The sequence below is a fragment of the Mchenga conophoros genome, linkage group LG3 (assembly GCF_057382185.1).
Source record: "Mchenga conophoros isolate Kocher_MC1m ecotype Shallow Benthic linkage group LG3, M_conophoros_male_GT1.1, whole genome shotgun sequence".
NCBI classification, from domain to species: Eukaryota; Metazoa; Chordata; class Actinopteri; order Cichliformes; family Cichlidae; genus Mchenga; species Mchenga conophoros.
The window spans coordinates 10,496,585-10,524,149 of record NC_140528.1 but is presented as its reverse complement, the minus strand read 5'-3'; the positions used below and the strand labels follow the sequence as shown (position 1 = coordinate 10,524,149).

The window sequence follows — 27,565 nt, the reverse complement described above, 5'->3', positions numbered from 1 at the left end:
AAAGTGTACTATTGGTCCTGATAGGTTAAGGTGTACTATTGGTCCTGACAGGTTAATGTGTAGTTTTAGTTCTGACAGGTTAAAGTGTACTATTGGTCCTGATAGGTTAAGGTGTACTATTGGTCCTGATAGGTTAAGGTGTACTATTAGTCCTGACAGGTTAAAGTGTACTATTGGTCCTGACAGGTTAAGGTGTACTATTGGTCCTGATAGGTTAAGGTGTAGTTTTAGTCCTGACAGGTTAAAGTGTACTATTGGTCCTGATAGGTTAAAGTGTACTAGCACAAATCTTGTGTAGTCAGTGTGTAGTCAGTGTGTAGTCAGTGTGTAGTCAGTGTGTAGTTAGTGTGTAGTCAGTGTGTAGTCAGTGTGTAGTCAGTGTGTAGTCAGTGTGTAGTGTAGTCAATAGTTTTGTTGTGTGTGTCAGAACAATGGTTTACAGGTGTTACAGCAGTGATACATCTGCTGCTGTCAGGCCTGCAGGTATCAGGCTGTTGTTCTCCTTCATCTCATAGTGGACAGAAATTATTTTTTGGAGTGACACAAATAATTTGTGTGGCATCAGATTTGATGCAGAACAGCTGATTGTTCTGTAAATAGTTTGAAATGTTTGTTTAAAAAACACCTTGGCTGCATATTTAGATAAACAGCTGCAAAAAACTTTGTTTGCAAAACTCAGTTACTTTTTTGAAGAAGTAACTATATAATTAACTGCCCAACATTGGTCATTATTTACTGTATTTTGCAGACAGAGTTACAGACTCTCTCCCAGACCACAGACTCATAATACAAGTCAGAGCTTTACAAAAAAAAAAGAAAGAAAGTTGTGTTTTCAAAATTGAAGTTCAAGTTATTTTTCCTTCCAATAGTGTTAACATGCTACAGGTCATGAAGAAGATTGTTTTAATTTTCATTGTAAGTGGGCTAAAGCAGTTAATTAAGAGTAGTCTAACATAAATGCTGTAATTTGATTATTTTAATAAACATGTAACTTGGGTGCTGGCGTGACCACAGTGCACACGTCTGCTGTTGCTCACAGTGGTCCAAGGGACGCTCAGGGAGTTTGTGTGTTCGCTCAGACACGTGAAACATTACAGGGAACATTGCTCGCAAACACTGTTCACAAATCTGTCTAAATGTGTGTTAGTGAGAACTTCTCGTTAGCTGAGATAATCCATCCCACCTCACAGGTGTGGCATGTCAAGGTGCTGATTAGACAGCATGAATATTGCACAGGTGTGTCTGAGACTGCCCACAATAAAAGGCCACTCTGAAATATGCCGTACATGTGTAGCACAATGACACACATGTCGCAAAACCAGTCAGGATCCGGTTCAGCTCATGGAAACAAAAGTGTTGTGTTTATATTTGTGTTCAGTGCAACAAATACTGAGACGTGTAATAATGTCGTGTGTCGTTCATCTGAGGACGCTGCAAAGAACCAGATTATTTTTATTATCCTGTTTGTCTGTTATGTGAACCTTTAGAGCAGGGGTGCTCACACTTTTTCCGCATGTGAGCTACTTATAAAATGACCAAGTCAAAATGATCTACCCACTACAAAAATCCAAAACATATACTTATTTATAAATATATTGAGGATTCTTTATATCTACAATGTATATACATGCATAACCGCAATATCCAATATTTCACAACACAATTAACTATGTAAATTTTTTGTCATTACCTGAGTTTACTCTGATGACTTGCACTGAATTGAATCAGCCAGGGATGCATAGACAGTAGCTGCTGACGGCCAGGTTTAAGAGAAAAAACCGAGAGCTAAAAATTGGAGTTAACTCGCTGACTAGCTTGTCAGTTTTACTACACTTCGCGCCGCTGTTTGCGCATGCGCAGCGACCTAAGCGTCAGAAAAAATCTGATGTCATCTGACTGGCTTCCCTGTATCAATCAAGTGACGGGATGGATGATAGGCTGGCATCTATTTTTTTAATGCCATGCGATCTACCAATACTACCTTTGCGATCGACTGGTCGATCGCGATCGACGTATTGAGCACCCCTGCTTTAGAGGATGTACCTTATAATGACTGAGTGTGTTTATCGCACTATGTTAAATGTAACTGTGAGCGACACGAGGCTTACTGCTCATGGTTACCTCATCAGTGGTGAAGTCAGCCAGCTTGATGCAAGAAACAGGAAGAAGAAAAGGATGAAAGAGCAACACACAGATGAAAAACAAAAACAGACTTTCTAACCGACATAGCTGAAATCTGAACATGTCACCAGCTGCAGGAGGCAACGCTCTGAACCACGTCGTTCCTCCTCCAGATGGAGCTTTCACTGTCTATAGTCTCTTGACATACAATGGTTGGATTCTCCTATGATACTGTAAGGCTGAGCCTCAAATTCTTATGATCTCGAGCTTCTTCAGTCTCAGTGAATCCTTAGTTGGCTCAGATCCATCATCTGGTGTTTGAGTGTAACATGGTGGTTGTAACACAAAAGGAGTGTAAACAGGTGAGTGTGGTTTGTAGTGTAAACTAGGGCAGCGTGTCTAACCAACCACATCTCCATCGCTCCACAGCTGCTGAGGGAGCTACAGCCCTCATTCAGCCTTTCACAGACATACGGCAATGAACTGTATGAACAATAAACTTTATTCATACACACAAATCCCTTTAAGGTTGTGTCAGCGAGGGCAAACGTGCCACATCAAATACATGGAGCTACAAGCTGTGGTGACCCACTGTCAGTAAGGGAGCTTTATTACACACACACAGCATCACAACAACAGTTACCTCAAGCTGCTTCTATGTTATAAGGCAAAGACCCTGCAGTTACACAGGAAACATTAGGTGACCGTCTGTGAGCGACAGTGGGAACCAAAGCCTCTAACAAACATCCATCGATAGATGAGGGGCAGACGGACTGAATGCAGAGAGGTCTACTAACACATGTTGAGTGAAGAAGAAACACCCAGTGCATTATGGGGAACTTAGACCTATAACTTAGACCTGTGCGCCTTAGCATATGCTACTTCCGGCGCATAGCGCTTAGTTTCCGGTGTGATATTCGCTCCTTGTTCACGGTCGGGTTTTTCAACCAAATGGACGAATCAAGTGGCGATTTACATTTCTCGAGATGTCGAATGTATCTGTAGATGATGTTGATCGACTTGTCGATATTTTTCCCCCCGCGCCTCAGAGCAAACGAGAGAAAGGATTCAAATTTTATACTTCTCAGTATCTGTATACAGCGCTCCCTCGTTTATCGCGGGAGTTACGTTCTAAAAATAACCTGCGATTGGTGAAATCTGAAGTAGCCAACTTTATTTTTTACAATTATTATAGATGTTTTAAGGTAAAACCCGTCACTACACACTTTATACACTCAGACCGACATGAACATTTTCACACGTTTCTCTCCTGTTTAAGCTCTCAAAGCTCAAACCTTCGTAGACAAATAAGTCCAGTATTACAGAAACCAAAGATCAAACCGTGTTTTCAGGTCCAGCACATGAGAACAGAGCAGCTGAGAGATAATTCAACATCAACGAATCAATGAATCAGCGATTCTGTACTGTACAGGAGAGACGGCACGGAGGAGATCAACAATAGTCTGCAGCCAATCAGGACGCAGAACACAAAGCGCTGTGCGCATGCAAACTTGCACAAAAAAAATGTGCGAACCAGCGAGGCCGCGTTATAGCGAGGGACCGCTGTAATTTTGAAGGTACGTCACAACATACCCTTCGTAAATACTCATGCATAGAGACCCTTACCACGGTTTGTTGACATGCTGTGTAGGTGTGTACTTGACTAGCAGGGAAACCTTTGACTGTTGTTCACCTGTAGTTTGAATGCTGTTTAAATCATAAGAACTGTCACTATACAGAGATGTGCTTCTGATTCTGTAATGCACTTCTGCTTGTGTTGAGTGATGTAAACCACCAATCGATCTGCACGCTTCAAACGTCAAAACTGATCATTTGATTTTTTTTATGACACAGCAGTGGTGAGTGTTCCCACCTTCTGCTCTTTGTAACTTAACGCCATCTTTCTGTTCTCATATTTTGGACATGACTTTGGAGTCCATCTTTGCAGCAGCAATTGACCGCAAAGTAAAGCTACCGGAAATGTACAACCCTGCATCCGATCTTAAAACAGGAAGTTAGCATTTTCTCGTGCACAGGGTCTATTGCAGACTAATTAAGGTTGCTGATCCAACCCTAACTATGTGCTTTATCAAAGAGGAAAGTTTTGTCTGTCTCCTGAATCCAAACTGGAAGCTGGTTCCACAGAAGAGGGGCCTGAAAACTGAAGGCTCTGCCTCCCATTCTACTTTTAAATACTCTAGGAACAACAAGTAGGCCTGCAGAGCGAGAGCGAAGTGCTCTAATAGGGTGATATGGTACTACAAGGTCATTAAGATAAGATGGGGCCTGATTATTTAAGACCTTGAATGTGAGGAGCAGGATTTTGGATTCATGTTCCAGTTGATGCATCAGAGTCAATCTGGGATCCAGTGTGGAGCACATGGACACTTTTAAGGCTTAAAGAACAAACCGATGATTCGATTAGATACTCGGCTCCATCTCTGGAGTCACGGCCACCAAAGCTTTGTTTCTGCTAACACTGTAAACATATACAAATGCACATTAATAGTTGTTACTGCAGAAAGAGAAAAAGAAGCGTCAAAGACAGGAAGGAGATCTGCTCCACTGTGGAGAGAGCTGCACAACTTTGTTCCTGCAGAATTGTCACACAGTCAAACTGATAATTCTTCATTTTTCATTGATAGTTAAACAGACTGGTTCTTATAGCTCTGAACGTGCTTCACAGCACAGCAGCAGCAATTGTGTGTTTCAGGAAGAAACAACGTTACAATAGAGCAGACTCTCCTGACACTGACAGAAAACACCGCGTCTTTACATCAGTGCTGACCACGTCCTTCCAGTTTCATCTACATGAAGTATATATAAATAAAACAGCGCTGACTTCATGTCGGGACACCGACCTATTCTTGATGCTGATATTGAATAAGTGTGGTGTGTGTGTGTACCTCTAAAGATGTCTCTATAGATGACAAATACATGACTGTATACATGAAACTGACAGCAAGACGTGGGAAGGACACGGAGGCAGAGTGAGAGTTACCCTCTGAGCACTGATGAAGAGTCTGTGGATTATACTGCCAGCCAGGCCCTGGCCTGCTCCTGTCACTACCACCTCTGGTTCCTCCAGCAGGGAGCTCACAAACCTAGAGACAACACACAATGTGGAAAATGTTACAATATTCCCACAAAACAAAACACTTAAATAAGAACATGTAAAACCTGAAGACACCAAAACTATAAAATAAGACCACCAACATGAGCGAGAAAGAAACGTGTGAACTGACTGTGATCCTTCAGACGCCGTCTTTGTGAAACAGATTCATCGTGACAACCTGTTACTGACTAACTATCTGTAGTGACGGTGAAGACGGTTACATGTTACCAACAGCACAAACAAAGCTGTCAGTGAGCGCAGCTCAAACTCTGCGACTCACTTCTTCAGTTCATCAGCAGCCTCTCCGCTGTCGTCCTCAGGAACGGAGAACTTGGCCTTGAGCGAGCGAGCTTGAGTGATGACTGTCTCCATGCTCAGCAGCTGGTTAATGAAATCCTGCACACAGGACAAGAACAACTGTCTGCTCAATCCTGACAGCATGAGACCGCAAGACTGTCACATTTATACACATACGTGGTTTTTCCTACGTGGAACGTCATAGGCTGAGTCTCGGGGTGTAAAAGGCGTGTTTGGAGTCACAGTGGATACACGGCATACTTAAATGTACTTTGAGAAAGCCAAGAATACTTTTACACAACAAGACTGTCCAATCAAGCAAAACTAACATGGTGGGGTTTAGCTGTGCAGCTGTACAGTGACATTCAAAGAAAAGGGGCTGTATGGATACTGAGTGCTAGTGAGAAGAACATTTTTATATGTGAAGAAGTGATGATTGTTCTCAGACTTTAGGACAGTATTAAAGCAGGTGTTTAATGCACCTAACATGTGATCAAACTCAATAATAACAATCTCAGTCTCTGTTTTCGATCACTGATAAACACATCCGATATCAGCAGAGTATAAAAGCTTTGAGCCCAGGTGGGAACAGCCGAAGGAATTACCTAGGTTTAGAAAAAAGTTAGCCATCACTGAGGAAGCACTGGAGTTTGTTACTCCAGCTCCCACTACAATCCCACTGCACCACACCCCTGTTTTCATGGTTCAACCATCAATGGCCATAATAATTATCAGCCAAGTTCTCAGCCATGGTGCACACTGTCCAGTCTACGTACACCTCATGTACAGCACATACTCAACAACAACAAAAACACAGTTAACAATCAATCAATAATTTATTTAAAAACAAAACTTTTTTGGGTGAATCTAATGATACTTTCTTTTAAACTGAATTATTTGTGGAAAGTCCGGTCGAGTTTTCACTGACCTCTAACTTCTTGTAGTCCTGGTTGGGGGACTGCAGGAGCTTGCTCGCTTGAACTGTAGCTTGCTGAATGGTTTTTTGCACTGATGGAATATCTTCAGCAGACTCTGAAAGAGAAGAAATGACAGTGTTTCCAGAGTGACAGAAAGCTGTGATTAAAAGAAAGACCTGCCACGTTTGTAACCTCAATTACTGTTAACATGAGAAAAAGCCTAAAATCGAGTAAACCTGCAAACTATTATCTCACTAATACAGATCCTTTTGAAATAATCAAAACCTTCACATCATTTTATAATAATCTTTACAGAGATTAAAACATATCCACAAAGTCTTGATGGATTATTATTGGAGTTAATTAATCCAGCTATTTCAGAGGATCACAGAACACATCTGCAAATAGAAACTAAGCCTTTTGTCCAGGAATATACCCACATGTGCTTTGGCACAAGGAAAAACTCCCTTTAAACAGGAAGAAACCTTCAGCAGAGCCAGGCTCAGGGAGGGGCGGGGCCATCTGCAATAACCGAGTACAATAACCTCAGTTTGATCTGAATTAAGAAGCAGAAAGTTAGCGGCCATCCAGGTCTTTGTGTCTTTAAGACATTCCTGCAGTTTAACTCATTGGTGTGTGTTATCTGGCTTCATGGACAGATAGAGCTGGGTGTCATCTGCATAGCAGTGTAAATGTATGCTATGTCTTCTAATGATGCTGCCTAAGGGAAGCATGTATAATGTAAACAGAATTGGTCCTAGCACTGAACCCTGTGGAACTCCATAATTAACCTCAGTGTGTGAAGAGGACTCTCCATTTACATGCACAAACTGGAGTCTATTAGATAGATATGATACAAACCTTCACACATTCACGTGTTATCAGCACGGAGCGTCTCTGTCAACCTCTGGAAGTAAAGCTTTTAGTAAGTGTCATAAGATCAAAATACATTTTTTAAAGAAGTGAAACGAGGACATTATTGTTGTGTCCAAGCTATGTTTTGTATTTTGTAGTCCAGACTTAATCAGAATTAATTTGCATACAACCTGGATAGGCACCAAAGCATTTCTGACCTGCTGAAACATTCTGGGATATTACAGAATAAATGAAAACTAGCTTTCTGGTTTAATTAGAGAAAAGGTCTGAGTATCACAGCAGGACGTTAGCTGATTGAGGTTTCTCCAAAGTACTGAAAACTCTCCTCAGTGATGTCCTTACTAGTGTCTCTCATTGGCTGTCTCTAGACTCAGAACTGGTCTTAGCAGTATACCGTCAACTTAGAGACGATCCAGAAACTAAGACCTGTTATAATTATACGTGAACTCTCATTAGCTAAATTGATGGTTGCACTGCAGGTGTCAGGGAACAACAGCAACACGACTGAAAGATCTTTAGCTTCTTCTAAAAACCAAATCAAATTATGCCCTGCTCCAGATGTGACAGTCTGAAGACGAAATCTAGACTTTTCTGTATCCTGGATTAATTATCAATTTATTGTGTGTAGAATAAAATAAAGAGTGGGTTTTATCTGATTTCTGATCATTGACTGAAAGAAATTCATGTTGGGGAAACTTTCCAGGCTCCTTTCACAGTGAGGGTTGGGTAGCTAGTTAGAGTAAACAAACTAAATCACATTTACCTGCATTTTAACACCAGGGTCATGTTCTACCCATCATGCCTACGCAGCCCTGAAAATATCACTTGTCCATCTCTGATACTTATAAGAGCTCAAAACTGGCCCAAACCCTGATGGAGTCCAAGGGCCTGCAGTGCAGAACACATCTTGAGCCCAAATCTTGGAGGGCTCAGGATTTGGGCTTTTTCTGCAGCTCATGGGCTGCATTCACTGAACCGACCACAAACTCATCTGTGCACCAAAGTACACAGTGAGACGTCCTTTACCCTCACATCACTGGACACTTCCAGGTTCTGGGTTCCAGTCACTCTATACCAGTGGTGCCCAAATCTTTTTGCATCACAGCTGTGATACAGAACGGCTGTGTGGGCGGAGCCTGTTTCGCTTCAGTGCCGGAAAAAAGGGGTTGTATTTTGATGTAATGACTGTGTCGATGCAATCAGTCATTACATCACTCAGCTCAGGACTGAGCTGTCTAGACGCCAGCGTGTATCATACAGTGCATCCACTTGCAGCCCTCCTCGTTTCCCAGCCGTCGCGCCCCCGTCTGCACGTCCCCACACAGTCCTCACGTTTCACAGTCAGTCATTGTAAAGAGTTCCTCTGCAGTGGCTCTGCCAGGAGCCTGTCTGCAGAGAAGTCATTCCTTTGTCACTATCAGTGGCTTCATCCACCTGCAGAGGAAAGCAGCTACCATGCACCTTATCATTAAGCACTCGATAGGCAACTTTACAGGAGCAGAGCACAGATGCAGTTTTAGCAGAGACACTGTTGAGCACGACGGTTTAGAAGTGTGTGTCTGAAAAAGCCCTCTGACTTGTCTTTGTGCTCTGGATGTTTGGCGTCTTAGCTTGTTAAGCTTTAAACTGTCACAAACTTGCACTTTAAGACAGACTCGCTGCGGCCTCTCCTCATCACCCACCGCTGCGCAGGTATGCTTCATCTTATCTTCTTTGGTTTGGAAACATATTTGGTGATGCTTCATCCTCTGCTTTGTGTTTGTGTGCGAGCCCCGTCAAAAGCCTGTTCATTGTGCTGGCAGCGTCCAAGATTTCTACTTTTTTATTCATGCAGCTTCTGGGTTTTTTTCTCCATTAACAGCTCGGGTTGCATGTCATTTTCTTAGTACTTATTTTAATATCTTTAGTTTTTTGTATTTCGGTCTGACTGTAATTTACCTGCTGTGGGCTCAGAGTTATTTTCCCTGATTTTATTTCATATAAACGTGTTTCTCAACCAAACGGTGAGGACTTACCTTCTTCCTTCAACTTCAGAATAGTTGCATGAAGTATACAGGGCAGGAGGTGACTGGCCAGGTCTGCAGGTTTCTGCATCGCCATGTAGTGCAGAACCTAATGACAAACCCCAAAAAGTTTAGTTTGCCTGGCTTCTGTTTTCCTTTTGCTCTTTCAGATCAACAGAATATTTTTGCACAGCCAACAGGCTGCCTCTGAAGAAGACTCCAGATAAACGGTGACCTTTCTCTATGATGATTATTCACAGAGGGACCAGTCATACCCAGATCTTTAAATCTGTCATAAGACTATCAGTGAGCATTATTTTTATCCATCCATCCACTGGCTTCCGCTTATCTTTTTCAGGGTCGCGGGGGGCGCTGGAGCCTATCCCAGCTGTCGAAAGGCGGGGTACACCCTGGACAGGTCGCCAGTCTGTCGCAGGGCTAACACATAGGGTCAGACAACCATTCACACTCACATTCACTCGCACATTCACACCTAGTGGCAATTTGGATTATCCAATTAACCTATCCCCACAAGCTGCATGTCTTTGGACGGTGGGAGGAAGCCGGAGTACCCGGAAGAAACCCACGCAGACACGGGGAGAACATGCAAACTCCACACAGAAAGACCTGATGGTGGAATTGAACTCAGGACCTTCTTGCTGTGCTGCAACAGCACTAACCACCGTGCTGCATTATTTTTAACTTTCTCTTTTTGGATAAACAATGTCTTTAAAAGACAGGCAACATTTTCAGTGATGGTGCAAACTGGAGCGCCGAGCTCTGCTTTCATATGTGCAGGAAGAACATGCAAACGCTTGGCAGGGACCTGCCCGGGTCCAAATCCAGGACCCTCTTTGGGTGAGGAAACAACTAACCCCAGTTACTGTTTGTCCCTTTCCCATAAAGCCGACCGGATCATTAATAGAAGCTGGTTTAAAGTTGTTCTTCATTTAACACCATCACACCACAGAGAGCTGCTGTGTGTCAGTTAAACATCGTGTGTGACAGCATCAGATCCTTTTTCATCAACATGTGAAAATGCTTCAACATGTCTGTGAGCACAGATCTGTGTTAAACTGACTTCTCCAACATACATGAGCCAAAACGGCCCCATGGCAGAAGCGGATCCGGAAAATCAGCAGAAACATTCATGAAAACACTTTGTGATCCACTTAGTAAACACGTTTGGCTTAAAACACGCATGTGGCAAAACGAACGACCTGCTTCAGACCTTCTCGGCCTCCTTGGTGTCATCAAAAAGTCTTTTTTGGCGTCGTGCAGGTGTGACCCTGGCAGTCTCCCAAGCCTCCACCCACATGTTGCCTGGGATCTTCATCCTGGGACTGAGTGTCCCCGTCACCATCGTGTTGCCCTTCTCATCGACCACTTCCTCTTCTACGTAATCCCGAGGTGAATACCAGCGCACAAAATCCTCCAGGACACAGCCGGGGTTGGCTGCCTGTGGACAGAGACACAAACTCGTCCTTTAAATGAAGTAATGTGTAAATATATTCACTGACACCTCATACTGGCACTGACGACTCGAACAGGGCCCACTCACGACACCACTGCATTCATGGACCCAAGCACACCAGGCTGTCACTGAACATAAAATGTCATTTAGGCATCAAAACGATTTCCTTCTGTTCAGGACTGGAAGTAAATATGTGTGATCTGGCAACAAAAATGTTTTACTTTTTTGTGTAAGAGTAAATCTGAAAATCTATGAATAACAAATCAATTGTATTTTAGTATTAAAACCAGTTCAGACTGAATAAAGAGCTCGTCCACACTGGATCAGAAACATAGAGACATGGTGGGAATAACCAACACTGTAGATTCAGGGCAGCTGCAGCATGACTTACACTGTGTGCTGGTCATTATCACTGCATTACTGCCTCAGGTCTGCAGGTCTCTGCAAAGACAAGGTTCAAATAACCTCTGAAGATGATTTATAAAACTGCAATGAGCTGTTTGAAAACTGACGACCACGTGATCGTCTGGTGATCAGAGGTTTCTGCACTCACGTAGCTTCTCCCAGCATGACTGCATCCATCATGCCACACTGTCAGTGACAGAGTCACAGCTTTCCACAGCGTAGGCTGATCAACAGTCCTCTTATTTCACACTAGTTTACTTGTAAAAGCCTACGTGACATTTTTTATTAATTCATCATTAACTGCACAGAGAAGACGTCGTTTTCTTTAAGCTAACAGTATTATTAAAGTTCTTCATGACTGGGCCCAGTGTCCTCTTTATGGTCACCCTACCACAGCGGTACTCTCTGACTACTGTGTGTGTGTGTGTGTGTCTGCACAGTTATGTTCACTGCAGGCAGTTCACACACACACACAAAACATCCTGAACAGTAAAACTAGCAGACATGTAGCAACTCGAGGGCACACTGACGCTAATGTGTGTATAAGAATTTATTTTATTTATGTATTATTCATATTATGTTATTGTATGATGCCTTGGTGCCACTGGATTTTAGCATGTCTCACACTCATGCAGTTAGACAGATGGTGGGAGTCTGGTAAGGAAGTTGGGGGAAGCAGAACTCCACAGGAAGAATCTTTTGTCTCTTCGAGGACTCTGGGAGGCAGCGAGGGAGTGTGGACCTTAAGGTGTGAAACAGCGGTGCACTGCCTTCTGTTCCTGAAGAAGGTTTTTAACTGAGAGCCATGCTAGGCTCAGGGAGACTCTGCTGACCGTCTGCCCCGCGATCATGCAGGCTCTCCACCAAGCTTGGTTTTCTGTTCTTTGTTTTGATTAAAGAATGTTAGCTACCGCTCGTCTGCAGGCTTTATTTAATGGAAAACTTCCACAACATGTGGCTAATGCTGAAGGCTAACGGGTGGCTGTAGCTCATTAGCAGGTCATCTACTGATCAGAAGGTCGTGGTTCAATCCCTGGTTCCTCCAGTCTGCAGGCCAAGTATCTTTAGCCAAGATACTAACCCCAAGCTGCTCTCCGATGTGTCCGCCTAAGTGTGGATGTTAGACAGGAAGCACTAAGAAACTTAGGAGACAGCTGACCCAGAGTGTGTCCGACTCACTTTGAAGGACTCCATGTCAGATAGCAGACAGGCACTCTGCATCCGAGCACGCAGGTGGGTACCTTCAGCTGATGTGCCCAGTTTGGTCAGTACCTCTGACTGCTCTGCTAACAGGTCCTCTGTCATTGGAGCAGGTTCCTGAAAATGAAACATGATGCACAGATATCAGACTCAGTCAGCTTCAGCTGAGCTTAATGACATTTCTGTGAACCACTTATATGAGATCTGCTTTCATGGTTTTGTCACACAAAGGTCGCCTCTGTACTGTTACAACCGCTTTCTTTTAGTTCTAATTATTAACTGCACGTCTTTGAACATGGAGCGAGTGGGGTTGGGTTAACTCTGACTCTGAACTGCCCACAGGTGTGAATGAGAGCATAAATCAGAGGTGTCCAACTCCAGGCCTCGAGGGCCGGTGTCCTGCAGGTTTTAGATGCGTCCTTGATCCAACACAGCTGATTTAAATGGCTAAACGACCTCCTCAACGTGTCTTGGGTTAGGGCTATCCTTTGTTGCTAGTTAGCCTGACCTGTATCCCCAATGTTAAGTTTGTACATTGTATGTATGGTCGATTAGGTCATCTCAGTTGCAGGCAACCAACAAATAAAGCTTATCCTTATCGTGGAAGTTCTCCAGAGGCTGAACTAACCATCTGATTCAGGTGTGTTGACACAGGGTGAGATCTGCAGGACGCCGGCCCTCGAGGCCTGGAGTTGCCCACCCCTGGGTTAAATGTTTGTCTGTCTCTCTGTGTTCGCCCTGCGACTGGCGACCTGTCCAGGGTGAACCCCGCCTCTCGCCCTATGGTATGGGATAGGCTCCACCCCGTGTGACCCCGACTATTATTTTCAACATGCTGTATTTGGAATAAATAACAGCATATGATGTGTTTGCACAGTGAGGCAGTGACTCTGACCTGTGTGGTGACCTGTGAACATAGAGAGGCTCTGCAGAGTTGAGCTGAGTCATGTTGTTGTAGGGGTGCAGCCTGCCCTCAGCTCTGCCCTCAGCTTGTGTCGCCTCAGTCTCGCCCTGGTCACTCAGGCACTCGAAGAATTCCTCCTCGCTGTCACTCCACGACTCCCAGGATTTTCCTTGAGACATCTCTCTTGTTGAACTGGAAGCACTGGTTGCACACTCTGGTCCTTGGCGGCTCTTCTGGCAGGCACCTGAGACCCTGTGTTCCTTTTCTTTCCCCTCGGGTACCTTGTGAGATTCATCTCTGGCCTTCTTCCTTTCGATACAACAATTCAGCATCTGTCCAGGAACAAAAACTCTTTTCACACATGGAAACATAACACTGCTACTTGTGTTCAACAGACAACACGACATAAACAGGTGTTTGGGAGTTTGAAGATGCTGTATCACACTGAGCATCAGCTCTCAGAATTCATTTTTCTCTTTATCACCTAAACATCGTTCCAATTATCAAAGTTAACACAACACTTTTGATAAACCACTGGAATTAAAGCTGCAAGTCTACAAATGTGCATGATGTTGTTTTTTGTCTTTTAAATCGTTCGATTAGTCCTTGATCTTTGTGCACTTTGTGTGGCTACCTGGAACTTCTGATGCAAAAGACAACAGCGAAGATCAGGAGCTGCACCTGCCAGCCTGCAGATTAGGAAGCACAGAGATGGATATGAGTGAACACCAGTGTGTTAACAGAGAAACAAATACTGCTTAAACAATTTCAAGCAAAGTTTTAGTTAGAGCACGGCACAAACACTGCAGGGGCTTTTGTGCCTGGTATTATGTGCTTGGATTTTTACATTTTGGTCATTTGTCTGTTATTAGAGACGGACGGAGATCCAACATGACTGACAACAAGACCAAAGCCTGATTCTAAAGTGTCTGCTCAGCTGGACAGCTGAAGCTGGACAAAGTACAGACATCCAGCATTTGACTTTATTTATATGGCACAGGATAAGAACCACAGAGTGCTTCACAATAATATGGAACAGCACAAATCTAGTTCAAAGCCAGGCTAAATAAATGAGTCTCAAGCTGCTGTTTATAAAAATAAATGCAATCAAGGCAACATAATGATGGAGGCAAAGCACTCCACAGCCTGGGGGCCCCCGCTCTGACAGATCCATCTCCTCTGGTCTCAAAATGTGTTTCTGTCTTCTGTCTGTGTCCAAGTCAACAGTCTAACGAGGTCCCACAAATGTCTGCAAATAGGTTCTGCTCTTCCACGAAGTCCTTTGAGATCCCGACTGAAATCGGCTGGTGCCAATATCTGCTGAGTGTTGGCCACGAATAAAGCAGCAATAACAGAGTTCAACGAGAACAACAACTTTTCATTATCACTTATTCTTCACTCTCTCCACAGCTGACGGACCAACAGCAGCACACAGAGGACAGTGGTACCAGATACTTTGTATGCCGTCACCATCTGACAGAGGAGCTGCAGGGCTGAAAATATATCCTCAACCTCAGGTTCAACTAACGAACTGACCCAGTCACAGACTTCCAGGGAGGCTTTGGAGTATCATTCCCAAGTTCAAGCACAGCCCCTAGTCCCACTTCTTAGAAAGGGAAACCGCTACTGTAGTCTGCTTATCCCGAGGTGGGAAACCAGGACAGTCCAACAACATCCACAGACTCAGTGGGACTCGCACCTCCAGCCCAGGAGTCCTGCCACCAAAGAGTCATGTAACTCGTCACAGACCTCGCCAATTAATATCAAATCAAATATCAGCTGGTTCAGTCCCAACTGATGGTCTCATTATTCAGGTTTCACACAAGAAACGTCTCATGACGGGTAAAAACAACGAGCTCTCTCAAGACTTTTGCAAAACATGCTGGTGGCAGTGGTCACAGTAGAACTACTGAAGGTTCCAGCGCACTTTTGGTAAAGTGGAAAGAATATTATTTCACCATAAACGGGCCACGACCAGGTGCTTCCCACAAGATTTCACACAGACCAGTGAAAAGAATTATCAGAAGAGTCAAGGCCCAGTTATGAAGAGCCACAGAAAGGCCTGGAATCAGCAGGTACGACTGTTTCAAAGAAAACTATATGTGCGCAAGAGCCACAGAAAAAAAGAGAAGCGTGAAGTGTGTTTAAAGTTTGCTGAACAAGTCTGTGAAACGCTGGCAGAATATTATCATCTGCATTCATAAAGTATCCACAGGCGTCTTTGCCTGCTCTCCTGTACACTCATGAGTTCACACCTACCTGCCCCTCTAACACCATCGTTACATTTGCTGATGATGCGACAATCATCAGTGGAGAAGACGGCGAACAGGCAGGAGGTTAAAAACCTGACAGGCTGCTGCAATGAACACAACCGTCTGCTCGGCGCCATCAAAACTAAGGAGATGTGACCTCAGCAGAGGGAAACACGTTCCTCTCCACATCAAGCAGACTGTGTTCAGCGAGTGTCCTCGTTCCTGGGGACTCACGTAGCTGAGGACCTCTCATGGTCCAAAGTCAAAGACTCCACCTCAGGATGCTGAGGAGGAGGAACCATCTGGAGAAGAAAGTCTTGGTGGCTTTTTTACCACAGCACCATAGTGTGTCCCCACCTACTGCTAACAGCTTGGTATGCTAACTGCTCAGTGGCTCATTAAGACAGCACAGAAGAATAGTGCCTGTCCCTTTCCTTCCCTGGAGGACATGGTCAGCACTCGCTGTCTCAGGAGAGCCAATCAAATCTCATCTCATCCTGGACAGCACCTGTTCAAGAAACAGGACAGCCAGGCTAAGAAAACAGCTTTTCCCCTGGACCATCGATCACTGAACACTAAGCTCAGTGGATGGACCAAGTGAGCCTCCCTCCTACCTGAGACACTCCTGTGTAACATTCAGTATAATGTTCACTAATGCTGCCAAATGTAAGCTTACATCTAATACAAAACACCAGCATAACACGGGACAATTACACCCTCCCTCCATGGCTGCTGCCATCCAATCAGTGCAATACTCCTCTGGTTAAATGGTAAATGGACTGGTTCTTATAAAGCGCTTTTCTACTCTTCTGAGCACTCAAAGCGCTTTACACAACTTGTGCATTCACCCATTCGCACAAGCACATTTTTCTAGGTGCTTTCTAAGTAACATTCTCTCTCTCACACACACACACACACACACACACACACACACACTCCGATGAACGCATCGGAGAGCAATTTGGGGTTAGTATCTTGCCCAAGGATATTTGGCATGCAGCCTGGGGGAAGCCAGGAATTGAACCTTCCGATCAGTAGACGACCCGCTCTAACGCCTGAGCTGCAGCCACCCTATTTTATTGCTATTTTATTCAGTTTGACGAATGAATGATGAGTGTAAGCAGGTAAGAATGTATGTAAGCTCTGCTCCAGTGTAATGCATAGGTACAACAATACGCTTTAACTTTAATATAGTTTGGTCATTTAATTCAATTCAATAAAACTTTATTGATCCTGAAGGCTGACCCCGATGGAAATTGGGTTAAGGCTGCCGACCTTTGCCAGCGCCATCTTACCCTTCTGACCATACATACATGACACAAACATCACATGGGGAAGACAGGTCAGAGAGGTATAACAATGGAAAATGCACCACATGAGGAAAGGAGAAAAAAATAACTCCCCCCAGACTGAGCTCCAACAGGGAGATCAGTTTGAGAACAGAAACACCTCTGCACATGAAAAAACTGTTAATACACGAAAGAAACACATGACAAGCAACAGGGGTGGGTAAAGGGTGAGAGACAGCCAGTGTAGACAGTACATCCGGGCCTGCGTGCGCTGGTCTCCTTGATCCACCGTCAGCATCGGAGGGGAATAAGCGTCGAAGGCGTTTGGAGGGGGAGGAGTGTACATCTGCATGTGTATATATGTCTGTGTCTGTATGTGTGTGTGTGTCCAGAGTTCAGCTGAGACAGTGTCCTCCTCCCTGCCAGGCTAAGTAAACAGTCTTCCAGCCAACCCAGGTGACCTTGCATGGAACGGGAAGAACAGTCTAAACACAGTCGTTATCAGGGAGTTGTTGTTCGGCCCCAGCCTTGAGCCCACGGCTGGGGCCGAAGGGGTATCCGCGTAAGTGATGGAGGTTTTTACTTTAGTGCGAACAGCTCATATGAATTTCAAAGCTGTTCTAACACTCCGACACTGGTCTCTCAATCTCCCATTGGAGAGCCGTGAGCTTCTCCATGATGTTATCAAACTTGCGCTCCGTGATGTTGTCATTCTTGTGCTCAGAGAGCCGATTCTGAGAACTCAAAGACACGACGTCGTAGTCTCACTCCAAGCGCTTTATTTGTTACGCCATTTTTCTCCACACCAACAACAACCCTTCGCGGGCAACAGTACTCTCGCAGTATAACAGAAAATAACAAGTTAACAACGACCGCAGTGAGCTTCTCCAAGATCTTATCCATGCTGCGTTCAATGAGCCCATTTTGAGAAACTCACGCCTCTTCCCATCGTTTGAATCCCAGCGGGCAGCCTTGTGGGGGTTTGAACAGCCGGTTCCGCTTTCTTAATTCTTCGATAAGTCAGGGCCAAGCCAGCTCCGATCAGCCAGAACCCTGTTATCATGGCTCCAAATAGGTAGATATCTTCAGCACTCAGGCTCACCCGAGCCCAGACTTCTCGTTGAGAAAGGGGTGTCAATTGCATTCAGGGAGCAGTTGATCCAACCCATAATTCCTCTTTTAGGTTTTAGAGAACAGACTGTGAGAGAGTGTTCCAGGGAAAAATAATACAAAAAACACGAGACTAGACAAGGACACAAGAGGCTAAGCAGGGAAGCTAAGGGGGAGGAGAAAAGTGCGACTGCCTTTGTTAAGAGCAAAACTCTCTGAATGCTGTAAACACACCGTGTTTGGGTGGCTGCATCCCAAAAACACCACAGCAACACTGAAGTCTGGAGGTGGGAGCATTATGATTTTGATGTTCCCAAAAAAATGTGTGATTGCTTAGAAAAGTTATGCATAAAAACTTTATAACAAGCTGCAAAAGGGACTGAGCCATTAAATCTAACTCCAGGAAGGATGAATGGAGACATTGTTGATTAAAATCTGCTGCCATCTACCAGGATGATGAAGATGAAACAAGGATGGATGTTTCAGCAAGACCATGATCACAAACACAGCCGATGGAAACTGTTGGTTTCAGAGGAATCAAGTAAAGCTGCTGGAACGGCCCAGCCAATCACCTGAGCTGAATCTGTGGGAAGGATCCACGGAGCATTCGGGATTTATAGACTGTTTGTGTGGTGAGTGGGTCAAAGTCATGAGCAATGATGGGACTGGTTTCTCCATACAGAAGCTGCCATGAACTGTCATCACCAACATTTGTATAAAGTAATAAATAAATGTCTGTGTGTTTAATGTTCCCGTGTTACCAACATCTGGTGATAATTTCACATCAAAGCACCTTTAGAAATATATTTGCTTAGAGAACTGCTGACGTGTTCAATACTTATTTTACCTGCTATAAAAGGAAAATGTTAATATGTGTGACATCTTTAAAATCAAAGCAGCACGAGCCTGTGAGGTACCCACCCACAAATAAGATGGTTATTTTCCCACCGGTAACGCAACTCAAGGACAAACTCCTGCCAGAGGTGTCCAACAGCCCACCGTAGTAATAGTTGACCAGACACACACACAGAGCCAGACGGTAGGTCAGACTGTCACTGGGGGCTGACTTCAGCTGGTGGAAAAGGTTCTACAACGAGGGAAAAGACCAGCATGAAATCAAACAGCAGGACACCAAATTTAATACATTCTAATAAAAATCCTGACAAAGTACTGACAGCACTGAGCCCGTCTTCACTCTGAAACTTATGTTGGACCTGACCTGAGTGTAACCTTGAGTGTGCGAGTGGTGAAGAGGCAAACATACATAATCAGAGGTTTCCTCTTGCTCCGATGTCCCACTGGAGTTGGACAGCTGAGTGTTATTCTTACAGTCAGACTTCTCCACAGCAGCATCTGGAAACAGAGACACAAACACAAATAAATAAGTCTGTCATTTAGAAACTCTGTTGTTTTATAGATGTTAGAAGAATTAAACAAGTGCAGCTCACGTAGTCAGCACTTCATGATAAAACACAGGATGCTGATCGCTCAGTGGCAAAAGCAGGATGTGACCAGAAGTAGACAATAAAAATAAGAACGCTGCCTGATATCCTGTTTAAGACGACGCTCTTGTGCTTTACTGAGCTGCTGTCAGATGGGATCAATATCTGTGGCCAGCACTCTAAGACATAAATGCAATTACGGCTGTAGTTTGAAGATTCAAGGCTGTCTTAGCTCGAGCTTCTGAGTGTGACGGGCTCAACAGTGACCAGGAAGGAAAAACTGTTTGTGAAAAGAAGCAGAGGAGCCACATCAGTACGAGTCAAACTACCACACGCTGCGAGGTCTCTGCTGCTCTGAATATCACGCTCACCGTCTCCTAACACGGGATCCACACCTCTTCTGTCAGAATCTGTTTCCTCATAAAATGAGCTGAAACCATTAAAACTCAGTCAAGTATCAGTCAAGTCCGACTAGTTAATGCCTTTTAAACAGGTTACATGATTAACTCTTACCAGAAGGACAGAATTGAGTATCTCGGTGTTAAGGGGCGACTCATCGATGCGTCGATGGCGGCGAATGTGCTTCCGGGCACTGTGCACCATGTTGGAGACAGACAGTTTGGAAATGGGCACAGTTGCTGCTGGCTCGGTCAGCTTGGACAAAGCAGAGCTGATATCACTGTTTTCTACAGACGACAAACACATCCAAGAGTTTCTGTTCAATTGCTGAGGCCCGGGTCAGCACAGATGCCCAGATCTCCCAGTAAGCTACGCACGTTTCCAGAATGCAGTATGGTCACTCAACAAGTAAAGCCAGGAACCTGACCTTTGCCCTCATCTTCAGCGTCTCCTCTTCAGGAATCTCCTCTGTAGACTCAGTCCTACAGCAGAGTTTAAAGAGCTCTGTCACAGCCTCACCTACAGGGAACACAAACAGTTACTGACCTGATATTTTCTTATTCAAACTTTCCATGAAGCACACGCTTCAGCACAGCGAAGCAGGACAACATCTGTGTAACATTTTCTAAATCATGGACGTGGCAACAAAAGAAAAGTCCACTTTACATCACATGTAAAGTGCTTGGGGCTGTCATGAGAGGCGGGGCACACCCTGGACAGGTCGCCAGTCTGTCGCAGGGCAAACAGAGACAGACATTCACACCGTGGGAAATTTAGAGCCCCAATGAACCTGTCCCCACTAACTGCATGTCTTTGGACTGTGGGAGGAAGTAGGAGGCCCACACAGAGAACAATGAGGAAAAAAGACACTTTATTTGTCCTTTACTATGTTCTTTCTATCGGAAGCTTGATTACATCCGTCTTATCTGCTGCGCATCATTTGATGCATGAATTTTAGCCTCTTGGCTTAGAAATAGTTTCCTCTGTGCTGTTTGGACAAAAAACAAAGCCATAAAAAGTCTTCACACATCCCACAACAATGTGTATGTTTGTAATGGATCCAAGTGTATTAGCAACCAGAAAAATACAACATGTAGTATGTAGCGGTGTGTTTGAAATCTGTACTGACTAGTAAAACCTCTGTGGTCTGCCCCAAAGCATCATGGTCTCTGTCCCTGAGTGTCCCACTGATCAGTTTAACTTACCCAGTAAACACTGAGGATTTTCAGCCGTCCTGACTCGAACTGAGCAGTGAGGAGCTTGAAGAGGGTCGAGGTCACTGTTGGGTGATAAACAGAGTAAACAGTAGAGGAGAGTTTCTGATACACTTTTAGTTAAAGGGTTTTTATAAGTAATGAGTCATGTTTGATTACATGTGACGTAGTCCTTCACCAGTAATCAAGATAATTACACATGTAAGCATTTCCTTATGTCACACTCAGTTTGTCCCTTCATGCTTGTTAGACCTGTGCCAGCTCTGTTTGGGCCGTACAATCAAACCCATGTACGTTTACCCTTTTAATAAACTGCTCCACCCATTTCCTACTTTACGAGTGAAATATGAAGCAATGCAGTGTGTACACGGATGCAACACTCAGTGCTCAGCGCAGCGTTTTGTGTGCTATAGTGCAAGTGAACAGCTCACTCCCATCAAAGCTTTTCCATTGGATCGTTAACACAAACACCAAATGTCAGGAGGACATGCGCCTCAAACTGGAGTTGTCGTTCTAGCCCGGGTATTGTGTTATCCTTGTCTGTATACCGAGCTTCTTATTAATAAGCAGCTCTGCACAGGAGCAGAAGCAGAGTCCAGCCTGTTGCTCTTACAGTATAATACTCATAATAAAAGCACAGTAACCGTGGTTAGTCACTGAGCAGCCCGGTGCGTTTCTCTTGATTTCTTTAGTCAGGGTAAATTCATTCACCTGCACGGGTTAGCTAAACGAACTTTACAAAACAAGTTTCCCCTACAGCCGAGTGCTCACCTAAGGACCTAAGTTACGGATTAGCTTACACACACATTTAACTTACCGAAAATAATACGGTGGGGCCTCAGGTCCTCCTGTCTGGTAGTCCAATTTACTGAAGAACACCTCAGGCTGTCACTTTGAAATAGTCGGTAATGTAAACGCTGGACCTCTCAGCATCTGCCATTCCCGAACAGACACATGCAAGTCTGTCCGTGACCGCAGCCGCGCTGTACATTTATTTCAGTTTCAATATTTTTTTCAGTTTCAATATTTTTTTCGGTTTCATTTCAAGGTGGCATCGTTCTGATCCCATACACACACACAAATCCTGATTTACAAGTACACAATATTTATGACCACAATTTGAGCCCATATCCTCTCTCTACCACAGCTGCCTTTGAACTTGCCTGGGCCAGGTCTGAGTCCAGCTTTGCTACTCCTGCCAGGTCACATGACACAGGGGTGTGCTCTGATGTCAGCAGGCAGGTCAGTGGAGCCCTCTGGTGGTGGATATATGGCAGTGAAACAGGAGGAGGCCTGAGAACAGACAGCAGGCTTAACTAGCAGGACAAAGTAGCATGTAGTACTTGAAGGAGTCGTCACAGCCAATCAGCTCTCAGGAAAATGGAACATCACATAAATATTTCTCTTCTTTGATTTTCATCAATTATTTCCTTTGATAGATTTTCCGTCAACACTTCTGCTTGATTAGAAGCTCATAGGCAGTTCCTGTCACTCTACAATAACACAATGTAAAGGCTGCGCTCTCTGCCCTCCATAATTTGACATATTTTGTTATTTTGTGTGTGTTTGTTTGTGTGAAGTTTTGATGTGTATGTGAAAAACAATTTTGAAAACACTGGAAAAAGACCTCAAGACATGTTTTCCTTTACTTTCTATGAAACAACAATTCCCACCAAGGCTTTTCAGGGTGAAATTTAGTGCATAGAAAAACCTGTGCCAGGTTGTCTCCATCTAGTGGTGAACATGGCCTCACCACTACATCAGGTGAGCTTTTCACTGTGCAGTGACACAAAAGTCATTTAACAATTTAAAAAAAAGCAATGTTACAGATTCAGTAAGAACTGAAGTTTATCATAATCCTTCAAGTTTCACTCAGTAACAGCAGCTTTTTAATATTATTGGCTATATTTTAGAGTCACATTTATATGAAATGTCAAACAATCACAGAGTGACACTGAACTAAACAATCAATGCCATGTGAGTTGCTCTTGTTTGTTCTTTATCTCGGATTTATTGTAAGCAGCGGGAGTAGAAGCTAAAGAAAAATAGTAAAGATATGAATGAATCTCTGCTCTTACAGCTTTTATTGTGCCATAATGTCTGCTTTGAAACCGTCCTCTTGCTCGTCTCTTGGATGCTCACCTCTTCTTCACCTGTTCCTTTCACCAAACTGCTGCACTCTCGTTCTCTGCTCTCGCCTCCTCTTCTGGTTATAATTAGGATGCAGTCAGCATGTGCCAAACAAACTCCCCCCAAATCGATCATGTTTGATATGATGATGACGTTTTTAACATCTTATTTATGCACTTGTTGGGTGGGAAAGAGTAAACAAAGATGGGGCATAGAAGCAGAACTGATACGTGTTGAGGGACAGTAACTGTGTGTGTGTATGTGTAAGCATTTAAACACTGCAGAGAGTCAAATTAACAGTAACACTATTTTGTCTAAGTCCGCCATTGTAGAAATTCATTTCACCGAAACAATAACATGGCGCACAATGTGACAATAAACGTATAAAACACAAATTCTTACCTAGCAGGAGAATAAATAATCAGTATTTTAAGGCTACTGCATGTATAGATGTCACTGCTGGCTCACATAAGCTAGCTCTGAGACCCGCCAGAGTTTACGCCACAGTTGACTGTCGCGAAAGAGTCGTAAATCACCGGCATTGTAAAACTTAAACTGATTCCAGGGCATGTTATAAAACACCCAATAGATGTGCTGGATATTAAACGGTATCAAACGACTAAATGAACACAGGGTTAAAATTACGTGCTCACGTCGTCACATCGAGAGTTTATTCATTAATCATCAGAGTTCAACAATGTTACATCCAGTTGGAAACAGCTTCACTAACGCCAGCAAAACAGGCTAACAGTATATAAGAGCACAGAAACAGCCGTGCTTATCAACAGCTCGACATATCCTCAACAACTCACCTCAGTATGTGTAACCCGTTCATGTGTTACGCCTGTTGTTCTTGCGTTGTGTTCTGGCGTGAAAGTAAGAGGCAGGAGACAGTACTGGGTCTTTGGCTCTTTACTGCACATCTGCAACACAGAAACATTGTGTCTGATCTGTGTGTGTCACGCGACTGCCAGTACACCTCTCCTCCGGCCATGCTGAAAGCAGCTGTGTCTGCAGCTTCATTAACACTACAATAATATAATGAATCAAATACAACAAATTGTTTTAAAACATTAACTTAAGCTCTCAAAAACAAAAAGCACAAAATAAATAATATGTCACTGAAAAAACATCAAAAACAACTTATAAGAACAATAAACAAAATAATTCAAAAACAAATAAACAGTCAGATAAATACAATTCAATAACCAGGACCCAATATTCTGGTACTTATAGTTCAAACATTATACTTCAGTACAATTATATTAATAACCGCCATCTAACAGGCAATACAACACTGTACTTATAAAAACAATGAATGAAAGACAGCATCTCCAAAACATAAGAACATCTCCATACCTGCAACACAGAAATAAGTGTCTGATCTGTGTGTGTCACGCGACTGCCAGTACACCTCTCCTGACGAAGGAAAAAAGAGTGCATGCTGTTAAAAAAAGACTGCCGCGAGTAGCCGCTAGCAATCAGGCTAACTTAGCATGCTAGCATTTTAGCTGCGTTCTCGGCTAAAACTCATAAGCGTATATTAGTGAACTCCGCCCTCCACAAAACTTATCCCGAATGAGTCTCTTAATGACAAACAAAAACGCGGCGGTTTGGCTGTATTCACATTGCAGCTTGGGATCTGAACAAACTTTAATTAGCTGAGAGCAACGTGGCAGTGACTTACCTCCGGCCATGCTGAAAGGAGCTGTGACCGGGGCACACATGCACGCGCCTACGTCACCACGCAGCGCACACACACACATGAACGCACTATACACATATGCAGCATATTTATTTTACTTGGTTTTAGAGTTGGAGTATTTACATATTGATCTGAAATATTTTGCTGCTGAGCAGCAGAGCTCCAAAGCGTCCCCCTGTAACCATGGTTACGCAGATGCGTTCCGACTGTCACGTCACCGAGGAGAACCTGTTTCAAATGTATACCTGGATCAACCTGGAATCAGTTTGAAAAGTTTTCTGCTGAGATCCGCGGCTCGACTTCCTGGCATCCCGGGATAAGATGAGTTGCTGTGTTTTTCACGGAGAAAAAATAATTAACATGGAATAACGTCAGTGTTAGATGAAAAAAAAGATGCAAGCAGAAAAGGACAGCAGATTGAGAAGAGATTTCTTCAAACGGTATCCTTACCGTTTAAAGAAATCTCTTTTTTTTATGTTTATTTTATTCTATTTGATCTCAAAAAGCTCCTAAAACAGTCAGTGATCACTGTTGACCTCCCTCGGCTTTTATTACCGCTAATCATTTATTTAAGCTCAGTTTTTAAAACCTTAGGATGTAACTACAGCCCAGCCCATGCAGCAGTATATGAATGACTAACCTCGTATTGTGGATGGATTATCTCAGTTGTTCTCCTGGCTGAAGTTTGGTCCTTTTACAGCATCCTGCCATGCGATTACATTTGTTCCTGACCACCGAGAACACTCACGGTAACTTTTATCTAGTGGGAAAAAAGTTAGCTTGTTTATATTATGCTAACATAGCTGTGTCGCTAGCGGTCACGTAGCACATCATTATATACCAGCTAGCCCAACTTCAGTAACCCTACAAACGTCACTGCTGTTTAGTTTTCTGTCTTCATTTATGCTGGAAGTGATAGCAGAGCTGTACGTTTTAATTTGTTTCCAAAACCCCGCAGTCAGGACATGCTATATTGTATTTAGATAGAAGCTAGCGAGCTAACTCCCTGCTAACTTCTAACTCCGTTAAATGTCATAAATTCCGTTTTCATGGATGCCTGGATGTTAAACTCAATTGTTACACCTGGTAGAGCAGAACGCTGATCATTTTATTAAAGATGAAAGACTTTAGACAGTTTTTCAACTCTCAGTAATCTCACAACAAATTTGGTCCTATGATGCTTTAATCCGTTGATCCGCAAAAGTCTATAAATAGGGGTGAAGAGCACTGACTTTTAGTTCATTAATTGCAGCATTTATGTTAGCAGAATTGAAACGTTCACCAAAGAGGTATTTTGAAACACCTGGATCCTTTTTGGAGTAGCTGTTTACAGATTCGAACATGTCTCGGAGGAAACAACCCTACAGATTTCTAAGGTAAGTTTGGTGCCGGTGCCGGTGTTGTGCCAAAAAGTGATTGTCTGCCAAAAACTGATTTCCAGTGTTTCTGTGTATTTTTTATGTGTAATATCTTTACGTATGTTCGTAAATAGACTTCAGTGAACAGGGGATACAAAGGGGTTACATAAAGAATTAAAAAATTATCTGTTTTTTAAGTATCTTTACAACTTGTACTTACATTATAACCAATCCGGTCCTTTATCCCCGCTTAAAATATTTTTACAGAACTATTGTAATATTTGCTGCCGTTTCTGCTGTCCTGTTGGGCAACTTACTCTTACAAAATACATTTTTAATGTTAATGAGATTTTTTTTACTGCATAAATAAAGGTTATATAAAAGTCGCTGCCAAAAACTGATTGCGGCTTGTATCTTGTTACACGAATGTTGTTTGTGGCTCAAGATGACTTTATGTCATCCATAAGGGATGCATTTGACATATGTTTAACATATTATAGCCCAACAAGTTACTTATACCACTTTAAATATGAGCAATCGCTTTTTGGCAAATACCGGAAATCAGTTTTTGGCAGACAATCACTTTTTGGCACAACACCGGTCCTCACCTCTGCAGTGCTGCCGTCTCCTGTAGCGCTGCGTGGTTCTTAGCTAAGTTTCCTTTCCTTTTTCTGTTCTCCTAGTTTTTGTCCTCAGGTTTGAAGTGTCTGTGTTGTGCAGCTGGTCTGGTCTGTCTCTAGACAGTTCAGGCTGCACCCACCAGTAAATGGTGGAGGCTCACAGCGACATACTCAACACACAAGTTTCTGAACTCTGCATGAGGGTTTCTCCGACGAAGTGAGGGCCGTGAGGCACAGCTCCCCGTCCCCCGGTGACCCTGCTAGGTCCACCTTCTTAGGGAAACCCTCTGCAGAGGAGCTGACACAGCCAGGAACTTGTGAGTTGTGTGTGTCCACTCAGGCATCATTCATACTTGTTCTGTAGGCAGTTCCTGTCAGAAGGAGGAGGCACAGCAGGAGCGTCGGGGGGCGGAAGACGGTGCCTCAGTGCCTCTCTCCTTCTGACATTGTTAAAGAAAACCCAACAAATGTATAATTATTTATATATTTACATGTAGGTAATGTCCTCAAGTTCTGTATAACCACTTTTTCCTCTCTGTGTGTTTGTTTCTCGTCTGTTGTTGTGTGTGTTTGTGTGTATTTGTCTCTTTCAAACAGGTGCCGGTCCTCACCTCTGCAGTGCTGCCGTCTCCTGTAGCGCTGCATGGTTCTAAGCTAAGTTTCCTTTCCTTTTTCTGTTCTCCTAGTTTTTGTCCTCAGGTTTGAAGTGTCTGTGTTGTGCAGCTGGTCTGGTC

The 27,565-nt window shown here is 43.6% G+C and overlaps 2 pseudogenes across 2 annotated transcripts in view; both read right to left on the bottom strand.

Moving 5' to 3' along the window:
* LOC146577233 (kinesin-like protein KIF1C) overlaps window positions 1-13,441 on the bottom strand; it is a 29,587-nt pseudogene extending 16,146 nt beyond the window's left edge. Inside the window, exons 1-6 of the transcript XR_014889255.1 lie at window positions 13,304-13,441; window positions 12,388-12,525; window positions 10,561-10,788; window positions 9,342-9,438; window positions 6,462-6,565; window positions 5,123-5,225 (exon numbers count right to left, since the gene is read on the bottom strand). The product of XR_014889255.1 is annotated as a kinesin-like protein KIF1C (transcript). The remainder of the gene's footprint in view (window positions 1-5,122; window positions 5,226-6,461; window positions 6,566-9,341; window positions 9,439-10,560; window positions 10,789-12,387; window positions 12,526-13,303) is intronic.
* Window positions 13,442-13,561: 120 nt separating this feature from the next.
* Window positions 13,562-25,038, bottom strand: LOC146577232 (uncharacterized; annotated as a pseudogene). Its single transcript, XR_014891323.1, has 10 exons — window positions 24,977-25,038; window positions 22,182-22,311; window positions 21,836-21,903; window positions 21,010-21,083; window positions 20,232-20,323; window positions 19,919-20,091; window positions 19,228-19,316; window positions 18,885-19,050; window positions 13,947-14,001; window positions 13,562-13,644 (listed from the first exon to the last, which is right to left on the bottom strand). The product of XR_014891323.1 is annotated as an uncharacterized LOC146577232 (transcript).
* Window positions 25,039-27,565: the final 2,527 nt, after the last annotated feature.